We start from the raw sequence: 15,522 nt of genomic DNA on the forward strand, positions 1-15,522 counted from the left end.
GGCACGACTGGGCGCTGGAGCTGTAAGACGGCCGGCATGCGCCGAAGAAGAGCGTGGGCGAAGAGGAGAGTGGACGAAGAAGAGCACGTTCCCCCGGGCACGATTTGGGGCGACGTTTCGCGCGGTTCGGACCGTACCAGAGCTCCGGCCAGCGTGCGTGGCAGTTAAGCCGAAGAGGAACAACTTCCGCCCGGGCACTAGCGGGGCGACATTTCGCTCTGTTCGGGAGCGTACGAGAGCTCCGGAGGAGGCCGGCCGGCGTGCGTGGCAGTTAAGCCGAAGAGGAGCACCTTCCCCGGGCACGGGCGGTGTCAAGCGGCCCCTAAGTTTAACCGAATGGAAGCTCCGGAGGAGGAGGGCATGCTCGCGTCACAGTTAAGCCGAAGAGAAGCACCTTCCCCGGGCACGGGCGGGGCGAAATGAAACCGAGTTCAACCGAACGGAGACACGCTTTGACATGACAATTAAGCCGAAGAGGAGCACCTCTTCCGCCCGAGCACGAGCGGAGCGCGAGGCTGTCAGTTATGAATGAATAAATGAATAAAAAAAATAAATGAAGAATGCCACCTTTCATACAAAAAGAAGTAATTGAATAAATACAAAAATAATGGCTGGGGAATAAAAAAATAATAAGTTTTAATAATAATTTTTTTTTTTTTGTTATAGCATGAATTTCACTCTCTCTCTCTCTACCCGTGTATATATATATATATATACATATATATATATATATATACATATTTATTATTATTTTTTTTTTAAGCATTTTTGAAGGTGCACCACTACTTCGCACTTTTTTTTTTTAAGCATTTTTGAAGGTGCGCCGCTACTTCGCGGATTTTCAGTTTTCGCGGGTGGTCTCGGTCCCCATTAACCGCGATAACCGAGGGTTCACTGTATTTTTTTCATTATCGAATTTTATTTTTTTCTATTCAAGTTTTGAGTTCATTTTCGTTTACTAAAATAACCTTGGGCTGCAACTACTATCACAGCAACGGCTCATTATATTTTGGCTGCTAAATATGCCAATTTGTCAGAGAGAAGACCGTGACAAAGAATGGCCCAATCGCAATAAACACTCTACACCATACGTTCCTCGTTGACGTGTACATGGGGTGTTGCAGAGCACAGGTTCCAAGCGTACCGATATTGCAAAATTGGGACAATGCGTGTGACGACACCAACTTCCGCCTCCTATGTCATCGAGCTTGGCGGCACGTTATCATTATGTATTTATTTGTAACAATTTTGACGTTGAGAGTGATATTAAAACTTAAGTAATGTGGTAGTTAAGAAAAAACCCTGGCTTGGGACCCACCGGAACAAGCTATAGCTTCATTTGTACTATTTGAGGCGCTCTCACAATCTGCGGCGCATGCACACAAGGTCGCTAAGTACGCTAGCTGCACTCGGACAAAACACGTAGGTGACTTTAAAAGAGTGACCGAAATTGCACACATGCAACTGTTTATCATAATGTCATAATTTGATATGTACATTTGAAGAGAATTTTTTTCAGCATGGGCACAAGAATTCCACCGAACATCGCCAGTTCAATGGGATTTTGGTTAAGTCCGCAAATAATTGTGGACAATATACTTTGGCTGCGCGCTCGAATAATTTTACTCGTATATACTTCAATGAGGGTGTAGTGTGGGTATCGGGATCTTTAACACGCCCTAACACGAAGCTGACTCTCCAACCGCCACAGCCTTTTAATGACGAAATTATAAAATAAACAAAAACACTGTTCAACAACATAAAATAAAATAAAAAATCACATCATACTTACATTTATAAACTTTAATCCTCAAGAACATTATTCTCAGGTTGACCGAAAGACGAGGACACGGGAGCGCCTCGGGCATGTTCTTCTTCCTTGTGTAGGCGAATGACGTTTTAAGGTGCTTGTCCGCCACCTGCTGTGCTGAACTATGTATTAAATAAGAAAAGCAAATTGTTGAATGTTTTTTCCCCAATGAAGACTGAATTGTAAAATACCCGGAAATGGCTTTTCTGTTTTATTGTGCATTTAAAAAAAATTCAGATTGTCCTTTTTTGTTGAGATAATTGTTGAATATTGAAATTGCACATGTAACTGGTAATTTAGTTTTAGATATTATTTGAACCAGTGGAGGGCCATGCATTTCACACCTGGGCCTTCAATGAAGTCCTACTTAGTCCTACTTGAATAAATCCCCCTCATAATACCATAATTTATGACACCACGGGTGGACAAACAATATACAGAAAAGCACTTAGACAGCACTGACCGAGTGTTGGACGATATAGCTTCTCTTGAAAGGTCCGTGTTGAAAATGGCCTCGCAAGTGAATCTTCAATTTCTAAAGATAAAGATGTCTTTTAATTGTCCAATAACGGGGACATTTGCAGTGTTACAGCAGCAAAGATATACATCACACAGTGGCACCGACGTAATGTAGCCGTTAATGTATAACATTGGCAGCAGGCATTCATAAAAAGCATGCAAATATACACAGTATATACGTATATACACAGATCCCCATGTATATACACACTTACAGCCCACAACATATACAAGTGTAAGGAAACACTCCTAATGCCTGTCTATGGTTCAGAGGGGAAATAAATAAAAATGCTGCAATGATAAAAAAAAATACTGAATGATTGAAAATACTGCAATGATAAAAATACTGCAAGAATAAAAGTACTGTACCCAGCCAACATGTCCAACTGGGCCCCAAATGGGGTAAATGCGGGATTCCTGGGTACCAAGTGGGAATGGGCTAGAAGTGGGCAATGGTACAGGGTTCCATGTGGGCGCCATCTGGGATTGGTGGGCATGGGCTTAAACTGGGCAAATGTTGTGGGTGCAATACGGGTTGTGTATGGGCTAAGTGGGCATGGGTTAGAACTGGTAAAGATAAAGATAAAGATGTCCTTTATTAGTCCCACAATGGGGAAATTTGAGGTGTTACAGCAGCAAAGATATAGCTCACACAGAGTCGGCGGCGTAATGTAGCCGTTAATGTATAACATTAGCAGCAGACATTCATAAAAAGCATGCAAATATACACAGTATAAACGTATCTAAGTGTAAGGAAACACTCCTAATGTCTGTCCATTATACAGAGGGGAAAATGCTGTAATGATAAAAACTACTGAATCTACTACTGAAACCATTTATAGGTCCTATTTGGGTTATGTGTGGGCTAAGTGGGCATGGGTTAGAACTGGTCAACCATGTGAGGGTCTCATATGGGCTGTATATGGGCCAAGTGGGCATGGGTTAGAGCTGGTCAACCATGTCTGGGTCCTATTTGGGTTATGTGTGGGCTAAGTGGGCATGGGTTAGAAGTGGTCACCATTTATCGGTCCTGTTTGGGTTATGTGTGGGATAAGTGGGCATAGGTTAGAGCTGGTCAACCATGTCTGGGTCCTGTATGGGTTATAGATGAGCTAAGCGGGCATGGGTTTGAAAATTTGTTCTGGAGCCTTTTTGATATTTAATGCATGCTATGCTAATAGTAACCACCCTGAAGACTATTCTCAGTAGAACTATTCAATGGATGCCAAAACGATAGAGACATGGCCATGGAGCCTATGCTGCGAGATTGTGAAAGGACTAAAATAAGTGTAGGATTTTTGAGGACCAGAAGTCAGCTTTTATTAGGTTTGACATTGATTTAACTTATGGAACAATGCAAATTATGGTCGGGTTGTTGTTGGACTTTTTCCGCTTTTGACTAAGGGACGGGTGTTTTTATTTTCTGGGACTCTTTAGAACAAGCGGCACGGTGGCGGACTGGTTAGCAAGTCCGCATCACAGTACAGAAGTGCAAGGTTCTCCCTGTGCCTGCTAGGGTTTTCGCCGGTTTCCTCCCACTTTCCAAAAACATCCATGATAGGTTGATTGGTCACTGGTCCAAGGTCTGAGTGTGAGAGCGGATGGTTGCTTGTCTCTGTGTGCCCTGCGATTGACTGGCAACCAGTTCAGGGTGTACCCTGTTGACTGCCCGAAGACAGCTGGGATAGGCTCCAGCACTCCCGGGGACCCTTGTGAGGACAAGAAGCAGTACAGAGGATTGATTGATTTATTAAAATTAAAATTAAATTCATGTATTTATCTATGCTAAATTTAACAAGGCTGGACGTTATATTTTGTGAATTTACATGTACCCCCAACTGTGACTTAATAACCCTTAAGGGACAAGATAACATTTTATAATATACCAGACAGCTAAGATTGTCATCTATGAACTATTTGACAAGGCAGGTCCAGCATTGTCAGCCACATCCAACAGTCAACACAGTTACTTTTTTTTAAATAAACAAAATCAACATTATTAATTAATGTTATTTTATTAATTCTGTATGCTGTGAAAGATCTTTATTCAAAGTATATTTGAAGTTATTTCTACCTTATTGCTTGATTTTTGTAGATTCAAGTTGGAGTTGTCAAAATTACAGATTCTTTTGAAGGCAGCATATTCAAACTGTGAGAAAAGGAGCGAATGCAAGCTACGCGGTCTTTGAGGTGCGGCAGAAGAGCTGAAAGCACGGTGAGTCCCGAACGATAATTGAATTAATTAATTAATCTTGGGTAAATGTCTGGCTCTCATTTTTTAGACTTACTTTACAATGTGTTTTGTAATTTTTCAAGGTTGCCTGTGTTGGAAAACTGCTTGGTGCGTTAGCTAAAACACAGTATGCTAAAATGATAAGTGACGAGAACACAGAGGGTATATCAACAACGTACGTACTCGAATTATTTTGGGGAAAACTTAAGTACATTATAATCACCCTTTTAATAATACTGATAAGCGTTGTGTGTTTTATTTATTTTTATGAGGACCTTTACAACGAGCTACATATTGTTAGCATTGGGCCTACGACGCTAAACACAGTGTCCCTCGATCTCTCTCCAAAATTCTCCAAAAGACTTAAGCTTTCACTCAAATTAATACAATCTACTCCACTAGCTCATTTAAGGCTTTTTTGTGATGTGTTTGATTTGGGTAAGTAAAGCAAAACATATTAACTGTTGAATGTTGCCTGTTATTTAAATAATAGAAATTCAAGATGAAAGTTGAACAGATATTGAAATGCTAGATTGGCTCATTCAGAATCATGCCACAATGTGCTTTGTATGTTTTGTGTGTGGGTTTATCAAGCTCTAATTCAATGCAGTGTCCAAAACGAGCGCGCATAATTGTTGGATGAATGTTGGTTAATAGAGTCAGATAATAGTTAAAATTCCAACAGTTGAACAGATGTTGAAATGCTAGATTGGCTCATTCAGAATCATGCCACAATGTGCTTTGTATGTTTTGTGTGTAGGCTTATCAAGCTCTAATTCAATGCAGTGTTGAGCTGCATTTGAGAGGAACTACGTAAGTAACTAATGTGGAAAAATTGTGACTTCTTTGTGTACTTTTATTTTGAATATTCAAATTTTGTGGGTAAAGGTTAGAGAAAATAAGTTAAAAATGAGAGCTGTACAGGTATTTAAGTTTTTGGTTTGTAAAATACCCGAATGTGGGTTTCAGCAGGTGAGGCAATGATTGGACAGAGCAAAAGCTATGCTCCAAAATAGAAGTGATTACACCTTCACTAGACTAACCTGCAGCTAATTACATAATTATAAAATTAACACTTTAACCTGGCTTCCCCATCACAGATGTATTCTTTTAAATGCAAAGCTCTTTGTTCTAGCTTTTGTTGTTAAATGACATTCATGCCCAAGTGTCTATGCATCCATTGCAGGGATGTTTTCTCAAGTGACGAGTCTGAAGCCTGTGATGACGAAGTACCATCTACACCTCCCCATGGATTGTCACAGAGAAAAAGCTTCCTAACCAAGAGAGGCGCTGCAGAAGGTCCTTGAGTACGTCCAACATGTTGAGTCTGTGAGTCTACTGCAGGATCTAATGCAGGTATGAAAATGATGAAATTTTAATGTATTATCTTCAAAATTATAAATAATTATTTAATTTCTTGAAATATAAAATTAGGTACCCTAAACCCAAGTAGGAACCCCAGTCCCAGTACATTCCTGATTCTGGAGCTACAGAGATCAAACCATCCTACTGTATCACTAAATAGCCCCACCTCTAAAACCCTGATTCGGAAGGCCGAGTTGAAAGACTTCAGAGTTCAAGATGGTCAACTGCAACTATGATAAGCCGAATGTGTTCACCCCAAGTCGGAAACTGAGAAAAAGACTCAATTTTCACATGATTTCAGTCCCTTCTATATTTAAAAGAATGTATTGGGGCTCTAAAAATGTGAAATATTTTTACAAGTATTTCTTTTACTACTCATAGGCAGTTTCATAATAATAGTACAATTTGGCATCGTGTATTGTTTTTTGGTTCCATTCAAAATGCACAAGACGTATAGACATATTTTGTTTGTGGATCGCTGCAGCATCACACGAGCGCACAGAGACAAACGTGGCAGCAACTTAAAACAATTAAAATATCGAATCGAAATCGGGAACTGAAAATCAAAAATCGAATCGGGGCTTGAGTGAATCGTTACCTCCCTAATCATAATCATTTTGGTAGAATGTTGGGCTCTTGCCCTTTGAGTGTATATGGCGTTACCGAAGCTGTTCACTTAATCGACAATTCCTTTCCTGTGACGTTTATCATAACCAGTTTAACTGCCAAAATATTTTTAAGTGTGTGATGATTATCTGGATCGAGTGACACCCATGTTATAATGGTTGCAGGTATTGGTGGATTGGACGATAGTGTCAGAACAATGATGGCGTTCATCATGACAAATCCTCTGTCTCTGAAGTACAATCTCTTTGGACATCGTAGCAAGAACAAGCGCCGAGACCTGCCTTTTTCTGATGTTCTATACGGTAATATATTTTTTTTTTAAGGGATTGTGGTGTGAAGACATTTCAGCATGTCCCATAAGGTTTCACAATCATTAAATAGCTTTACTAAGTTGGCTTCTTGTCTTTTTTGTTTTAGGAGCACTGAAAAGGAATGGAGCCACAAAGGACATCAACGAGAAGGACACAGGCAACCCTGTCCAAGTGGTTCATGGGAGCTTGTGATCAAGGTGGGAATAGGGCAGTTCGAGCTCGGAGATCTCAAGGCAACTGTCAGGTTTAAAACGTCCTGACGCCATTTTTAGACTGAAGGTGGCATAAATCCAGACCAAACCAGTTAGAGTTTTGTTTTTGACCATTCGCGAATGGGAGAGGAAGTCAGGAGGTGAAGCAGGCGTCTTGCCAGTTCAATCTCGCGCACTCTCTCTCACTCTCTACCACCCGTTCGGTCTTTTATCAGCAACCTAAGCAGACAATGGAGGTCTGTCTGAAATTCTAGCAGGCAGGCAGGAAGCAATCAACCACAGTAGTCAGTCAGGAATTCGAAACTAAAGTGTGTGCGTGTGTTCCAGTTGTGCGCGTGTGTGCTAAAGCAATAATGTGAGTGTCTGTGTGTGTGCGCAATTATAACTGATACAAATAGTGTATAAAAACATGATTAGAAATACACAAACTATTTACATATCCTCATCCCATCTCACATTCACCCGTTTGTGGGTTTAAATCATGTCCTTACGGCTTTAAGACAGATCATCATAATGAAATCATACAACAGTGTGGTCATCCGTGGAGGGGCGAAAACCCTCAGTAGGGACAAAATTCCCCTCCTCCCTTCCGGCGTGGAACGAGATTCTCATGGTATGTTGGTCACTTGGGAATAAAACATAAAAAAACTTCAATATACCTAGTGAAAAATAACAAAACTGTCTCCACGCAGAGTTTGTCTCCACGCAGAGCTTGTCTCTGCGGCGACTTGATGGAGGCCCTTGCCTCGTTGTAGGAGGGGACAGCCGTCTTTACCTCCCGGATCTTCGTGTGTGGTGTATGTGTGTGCATGTGTGGGGGCAGGGGCAAAAGGGTCCATGTGTTATTTAGGTTTCAGTGTCCAGTTCGAGTTTGTCATTGTCCAGTTCGAATTCGTCATTCTCAACATCAATCAGGTTGTAATGGTACATTTGGGCAACAAACATGCAGTTAATAATCATCTTTGTCATAAGAATAATGCAACATGAACAGACTACACATAACAAAAATGAAAACCATAATTATCCCGATATATTGTCTTTCAAATTCTTCGTAGTGGTCATAACATCAATAATTGTTTCATTTTATTAAAAATGTAAATGCAGTAATGTTCTCCAATCAAGGCTAAAATTCTTTATGTACGTCATTAATTTCCAAACAATATCTAATCTTTTTGTTCTGTGGCTTCAACATTCGTATCTGTGGCTGGTTGTGCGGTTCCGATGTGCGTGTGGTCCGATATTGTGACTCAGGTGGGCTCCTGTTCGAGGGATTCGCGTTGCTCGGCCTTTAGCTGGAAACCGGAGAAGCTTGTACTGCAACTGGTGGATCCAGCTGCCACGCCCCGCGACCTTTGCTGCCGTCGGGGTCACTGCAATCATCTGGCGAGGGCCATCTCAGCATTCACTTGTCCCAACGAAGTCGTTTCAGCACCTTGAAGAAGAGTTGGTCTCCCACACGGACGTGATTTCTCTGTGGATCAGAACACACTGACCAGTAATTGCGTCTTTTTTTTTTTTTTCTTTTTGGTCAAAACATGTTTCCCATGTGGACTGGGACTGATGTGCCAGTCGCTGGTGGTTCTGATGAACCTGAGAGTCGATAGGGGATAGTGTCCTAACTTCGGCTGGCACTATCCTCATTGTTGTGATTGAAACACAGTCTGGTCATTGTCTCCTTTTTTTCCCTCATTGTCTTGATAAGTCTGCCCTTAACAGTCCCATTAGTGCGTCCCACAAGTCCTGCAGACTGTATGCACAATGACGCTTTGAGTCAATTTTGCAACAACTGTCCCACTTGTTACAACATCATTCACAAAATGCATAATTTTCACTTCAAATCACTTCTTGAAATTCCAAATGTCAGGATAATTTGTGTTAGGTTGAAGATGTATTTTATCCCATATTTTACTCTATTAGTATTGCAAAAGAATTGTTCCACAGCGTGACCCATGTTTGACCATATGGATGAGAAGACTTCACAGAGAAGCGGATGCCTGAAGACTGGATCAACGTCTGCAACATCAAAGGAGGTGTGCTGAGACACACCTCTGAAACAAAAGGACTGAGACTTTAGTACCAGAGCACTAAAAGGGCATATCTGCCTTTTCAATCAGTGGATGACTGCCATTGATGTCTGTCTTTCCTCTTGTGTCTGAGATGTTTACATGTTCCTTGCTGGTGCTCCCCCCTTCATCCCTTAGTGCAAATACATTGTATTGTTAGGGACTTCCCTAATAAAATAGAGGGCTCGGCGGAGTGTGCTCCAGAACGAATTTGGAGATGTAACTGAGCACACCTCCGTTCGTTCTCCTCGCGAGTAAAAGATCAACTCTTGTCTTCCTTCCATTCATTTAGCCTATGTTCAGTGAATGCTTAGGTGATTGAACCTGACAATTTGATTACACAACACTTTTTCCAACTGTTTTAGCATCAACATATGTTGTCGGAAACAACTTAATCCATTTTGAAAACATATGAATTACAACCAAACAATATTGCATCTCAAACAAATAACACTGTCTAAAAAAAAGTTTTTTGTTGAAAAGTCTGTATGTGGGAACAATTTCATATCATACTACCCCTCTCTTGACACATAGTTATGCTCTTGTGTCACTCTTATTACTTTTCCAATCAATGAATTAGGCAGCCAGGATTTGCCATCTGCCAATTTGCTGATCCTGTCCTCAGCAATGTTTGCACCTTTGTTCTCCCAATGTGTGCGTTCAATTACTGGTACCTTTTTCCCTGGCGTGGGATCAAATTGTCAAGTTGATTTTCTGCGTGTGTGTGCGTGTGGGGGTGTGTTCATTTTCCCTTTTAGCTGCGCTGTGTCGATATAAAGGCGAGGCAGTTTCCAATTGTAATTGTGTCATTTTCTGTTAAGTGAATTTTGCGTTCACAAATAACTATTTTAGACGTGCTTTATGCACAACTTTTCTTTTCCTGTTGTGGTTTTTAAAGCCCAATGTCGACAGAACGCATGAACATTTATCTTGACTGTCAGTCCACATTGTAACCATACAACTCATACAAGATGGGAAACCCCAAATTTTAATTAGCTCACACCCGCCTACGCTCTTCCTGCTTATCCTAACAATCTCTTATCCGTTGGTATCACAATGTTAGTACTCCCATCGCATAAAAGTCAGTTTGATTTCAGGCTGCGACCTTGGTTCTCAAACACTTTTACTTCTTATCAGTCTGGAATGCGCACCTGGTCTGTGTTACAAGTCTGAGTTCCTCCAGTCGGGAGGAAGGTCAAGTCGCGGTTTGGTGATAATTTGGACGGCTCCACAGTCGTGTGGCGCCTCCTAGATGATGCGGGGAAAAAATGACGCTGGGCTGAAATGCACCGCAACTTATCAGTATAATGTGTCCCTGTGACAATTAGGCCGGCGTGCAATGTGAATGTGGTGGGAAAAGAATGTAATTTTTTGATTCCTTAAAGCAGCAGTGAAAGCTCTTAATCACACTCTAAGTGGTTCTCTGCCACGAAATCCAAATTGTTGTGACTAAATATGCAAATGAATTCATTTTGCCCTGGTTCCTGCAGTAACCCAGGCTAATGAAGTCATTTTTTGCAGTCACTGTTTTGCTCAAATGGCTTATAATAATTTGGTAGTGCGTTAAGATGCTTTGTCGATACAATCTTGTAGTGTATCTTCACAAGTTCCAACATACACAACCCATTCCATGGCCATGACGATACTGTTTTAAAGATTACCAAGGCTTGTTGGACCTTTCTCTGCCACATAAATTACAGCCCTGAGAGGCACTGGGCCTCAACTTTATCTATGAAGGGTCAGGGATTTAATGGGGGTCACCGAGGCGTCCCAAGGAAAGTTTTTACAGAAAAGTGGTCTGGCAATATCTTTTCTCTTTCTTATCACTGACAATGCGCCCCTTTAAAGTTTTGACGTTTGTTTGAATTCGCCCGTGCTTATTAATTCTATTGAAGTCCAATTTTGCCAGTGTATCACGGCCTAATGAGTAAAACGCATGTTGATGTAGAACTCCTTCTACACACACTTTTATGTTTGACTTTTTACGTCACGTGATCCTCCATTGCTACCACATCTCGTCCTGAAAAGTTAATGTTTTGTAACAAGACTTACTGCTTCCTCCTTTCTTTCTTTTCTTTTTCCTTCCTTCTGCCCAACACGTTCATGCTTTCTGTGCATAATTTAGAATTTTCTTTTCCATTTTACAAGTTGGCCAATTTAAATTAGGTTGTTTTATTTGAAAAGCCTGTAATTCTCTTTTTTTTCCCCTTTTCACCTAATCACAAATTTCTTATCACAAAAATGAACATGTTAATTCTATTTTATTTCCTATTTTTCCAATCTTGTGACTCATTTCACTTCAACCAGTTCTACCTTAAAGTGGACAAGTACACATCAATGTTTTTTGTAGTTTCTATTTTCTTCTCTGCTTTAATGAAAATTATAGCCCTTCTAGCCAAATTTTTCCTGTGTCATTTCTATCTCTGCATTTCATTCCATTTCTGGCCTACCTTAATACTAAAACAAAAATGCTCTTTCAAAAATTAAAACTATCTAAAACTAGTGATGGCAAAATGAAGCCCCATAAAGCAGCCAAGCCCTGCAGGGAAATACTTCACACACGAATGGGCTTCGAGATGCTTCATTTTTCTTGACTACGCCATCCCATGGACAGAAAAATGTATAACATGCTTGGTGCATGCAATAAAATGGTGAGCTGTAAATCATGCTCTGCCCACCAAACAATATGTATTTGAAGAGTGATTTTAATTGTTCTGTTTTACTTTGTCTTCTAACTTCTCCAATATTCAGACAGCTCCGCCGAGACCAACGTTTCACCCCCACACTGATATAAAATGGACCCAACCGTTTGGGTCTCTTTCCAAATTTGGTACCAAAGCCTCCCCCACAGTGCGGCAGCTATCTTGAATTGGCCCGTTCCCAGAAAGTTTTACTTCATTCAGTGTCATTCAGTATTATTCAAAATCTTTCAGTGTCATTCCAAATCATTCAATGTCATTCACAATCTTTCCACATCCTTCCACCTTCCATCGTTCAGTGTCATTCCACATTCTCTTTCATATATAACATAACATAACAATAACATAATCCTGGGTCAGCAGACACCTAATTAATGTGTTAATACATGATACATTTTTCTATAAGCAACCCTTATGATTGTAACGTATTTTTAATTCTTTCTAGGCGGGAACTGTCCGAACAAAAAATTCATGCAATTTGTAATTAGACACTTTGTCATACAAAAAGTCACTCAGGGCAAGAGAAAAAAAATTGTCACTTGCCCAAGTTGGGCAAGTAATTTGGCCACTCGGGCAAGGCAAATTTTAGTGGCACTTGCCCTATGGGCAAGCAGTTTTTAAAGTTAACTTCGAACCCTGTGATGGTGTCTTGTGACCTGTCTTTATCAGCTGATGTTCCATGAAGGCGTGCCTTACCTGTCACAAGAATGAAGGCAAGTCACGCCCCCCGCTGTCCATTCACTCCGCCAAGACGCTGCTCCAGGTGGTAGAGAGGATGAAGGCTCCCTTGTCTCTGTTCATGGTTTTTATGCCTCGCTTGCAGATCTCAATGGCCTCTCTGATCCAGCGCTGTAGTTTGTTCTCTTCTGTGCGGATGACCCTGCCCTTCTCCCGGTCCATGATGTGGTTTTCCCTTTTGCAGTGGTCAGTGATTGCTGATTTGTAATGTTCATGTTGTGCTTGTTCTTTTACTGCTCTGATTTTTTAATTTTTTTGACAGGTAAGTCACACCCTCATGGAACATCAGCTGATAAAGACTGGTCTCAAGACACCATCATGCGACACTCTGAAGAAGGCGAAAGACTCGCTGAAACATGTCAGGTAAAAAATTAACCTAAAACATAAATGTCTGCTTTTAATGAATCAGTCAAATATCAATAATAAGAAGACAAAATGAACCTAATACAAATAAATGAATGCTTAATAACTCCCCTGCACATGCTCCTAAAAATCCAAACCTTCACCTGTAAATAAAACGTCCCGACCTGAAGACATCTTAATGTTATTATTTTGTTTTACACACAGCGCCGCCAAGTGGAATCAAAAATTTGTTTTTATTTAAATTTTCACGTACTGCACGGTGCCCTTCTGACGAATCCGACTGAAAATTAGTCAGAAAAGACTCAAGACAATGATCTTACTCTCTGCCGAATTTTGTGACGTTTTGGCAAAAGGCGTGGCTATTACGGTGCTGAAAAGTCCGATTGTACTTTGTGACAACAAAAGCTCCGGCAACATGACTCAGATGATCCTATCTTCTCGAAGTTGTACACATTTGAGGATACTTCAGCTCTGAAGACTTCTACCAACTTATTTTTCATCGTAGTAGTAGCGCCACCAACTGGTAAAAGCTAATACAAGTTATTTTCTTGGATGTTTTTCTCCGTGCAACTCAACAAGGTCGCCCTCATATATGCTCGGATTACTGTTTCGGCCATGAGGATGTCACAATACGAAATTCGTCCTTTTTCGTGAAAGGTTGTGGGAGTGGCATTGCACTGTTCGGCAATAAAACAACGCTGATTATGAGGTTGTAAATATGAACGACAACTCGTGAAACTTTACACACACATCAGGCCGAGCAAATTTATCAATATTTTATACGTTAGTTGTGCAGCTTTTTTGAAATGGCTCGCCATGGCCCTCGAGAAATGTTCAAAAAAGCAACCCTGGTTGAGTGTTTCACCTCGCCTTTTGTAAATTTTATGGAGTACAGTGAACCCTCGGTTATCGCGGTTAATGGGGACCGAGACCACCCGCGAAAACTGAAAATCCGCGAAGTAGCGGCACACCTTCAAAAATGCTTAAAAAAAATACAATATATATAATAAATATATAATATATATATATATATATATATATATATATATATATATATATATATATATACGGGGAGAGAGAGAGTGAAATTCATGTTATAACAAAAAAAACAAATTATTATTAAAACATATTATTTTTTAATTCCCCAGCCATTCTTTTTGTATTTATTTAATTACTCCGACTTTTACCTGCTGGTACGCCGTCCGGTGTACCCTGTGAAATGAAAGGTGGCATTCTTTATTTATTTATTCATTTATTCATTCATAACTGACAGCCTCGCGCTCCGCTCGTGCCCGGGCGGAAGAGGTGCTCCAATTCGGCTTAACTGTGACACACGCCCGCCCTCCTCCCCCGGAACTTCCATTCGGTTAAACTTAGGGGCCGCTTGGCACCGCCCGTGCCCGGGGAAGGTGCTCCTCTTCGGCTTACTGTGACGCGAGCATGCCCTCCTCCTCCGGAGCTTCCATTCAGTTAAACTTAGGGGCCGCTTGAAACCGCCCGTGCCCGGGGAAGGTGCTCCTCTTCGGCTTACTGTGACGCGAGCATCCCCTCCTCCTCCGGAGCTTCCATTCGGTTAAACTTAGGGGCCGCTTGGAACCGCCCGTGCCCGTGGAAGGTGCTCCTCTTCGGCTTACTGTGACGCGAGCATGCCCTCCTCCTCCGGAGCTTCCATTCGGTTAAACTTAGGGGCCGCTTGGCACCGCCCGTGCCCGGGGAAGGTGTTCCTCTACGGCTTAACTGCCACGCACGCCGGCCGGAGCTCTGGTACGGTCCAAACCGCGCGAAACGTCGCCACCGATCGTGTCCGGGGGAACGTGCTCTTCTTCGTCCACTCTCCTCTTCGCCCACGCTCTTCTTCGGCGCACGCCGGCCGTCTAACCGCTCCAGCGCCCCGTCGTGCCGCTCGGCGAAACTACAATGCCCCCGAATATTTTTTAGACCCGCGAAGCACTGAACCCGCGAAAGGTGAACCGCGAAGTAGCGAGGGTTCACTGTATGTATAAGACCAAGACCTACAAAAAAGTCTCTTGGAGCAATGAGCTAGGTTTTACAGGAAGTCGGCCATTTTTAATTTCCTTAAAAGGGGGCGGGTCACCACAATGGACTTTGTGTAGAAATTATTATTGGGGCCCGAGCAGCGACGGCGGCGAGGTCCCTATTGTTTTTGTAGAAATTATTATTAGGGCCCGAGCAGCGACCGCTACGAGGTCCCCATTGTTTTTGTGGAAATTATTATTATTTTTATTATTATTATTAGGGCCCGAGCAGTGACCGCTGCGAGGTCCCTATTGTTTTTCTAGAAATTGTTATTAGGGCCCGAGCTGCGACGGCTGCGAGGTCCCTATTGTTTTTGTAGAAAATATTATTACTTTTATTATTAATAATATTATTATTATTATTATTAGGGCCTGAGCAGCGACCGCTGCGAAGTCCCTATTGTTTTTGTAGAAATTATTATTATTATTATTTTTCCGATTGTTCGATCGCATTTTTGACCCCCGAAACATGCACAAAAACTCACCAAACTTGGCAGTCTCATCGGGCATGGCGAAAAATTTGATATTTTAACGTCTAATATGAAC

The 15,522-nt window shown here is 41.5% G+C and overlaps 1 long non-coding RNA gene across 1 annotated transcript; it reads left to right on the forward strand.

Moving 5' to 3' along the window:
- Positions 1–5,351: 5,351 nt before the first annotated feature.
- Positions 5,352–12,769, forward strand: LOC148314874 (uncharacterized). Its single transcript, XR_015841448.1, has 5 exons — positions 5,352–5,375; positions 5,749–5,918; positions 6,719–6,856; positions 6,972–7,062; positions 12,663–12,769. It is a non-coding gene; the product is annotated as an uncharacterized LOC148314874 (long non-coding RNA).
- Positions 12,770–15,522: the final 2,753 nt, after the last annotated feature.

The sequence above is a fragment of the Idiotropiscis lumnitzeri genome, unplaced genomic scaffold (assembly GCF_059441095.1).
Source record: "Idiotropiscis lumnitzeri isolate Australia: NSW breed Sydney's pygmy pipehorse unplaced genomic scaffold, RoL_Ilum_1.0 HiC_scaffold_202, whole genome shotgun sequence".
Lineage (NCBI taxonomy): Eukaryota > Metazoa > Chordata > Actinopteri > Syngnathiformes > Syngnathidae > Idiotropiscis > Idiotropiscis lumnitzeri.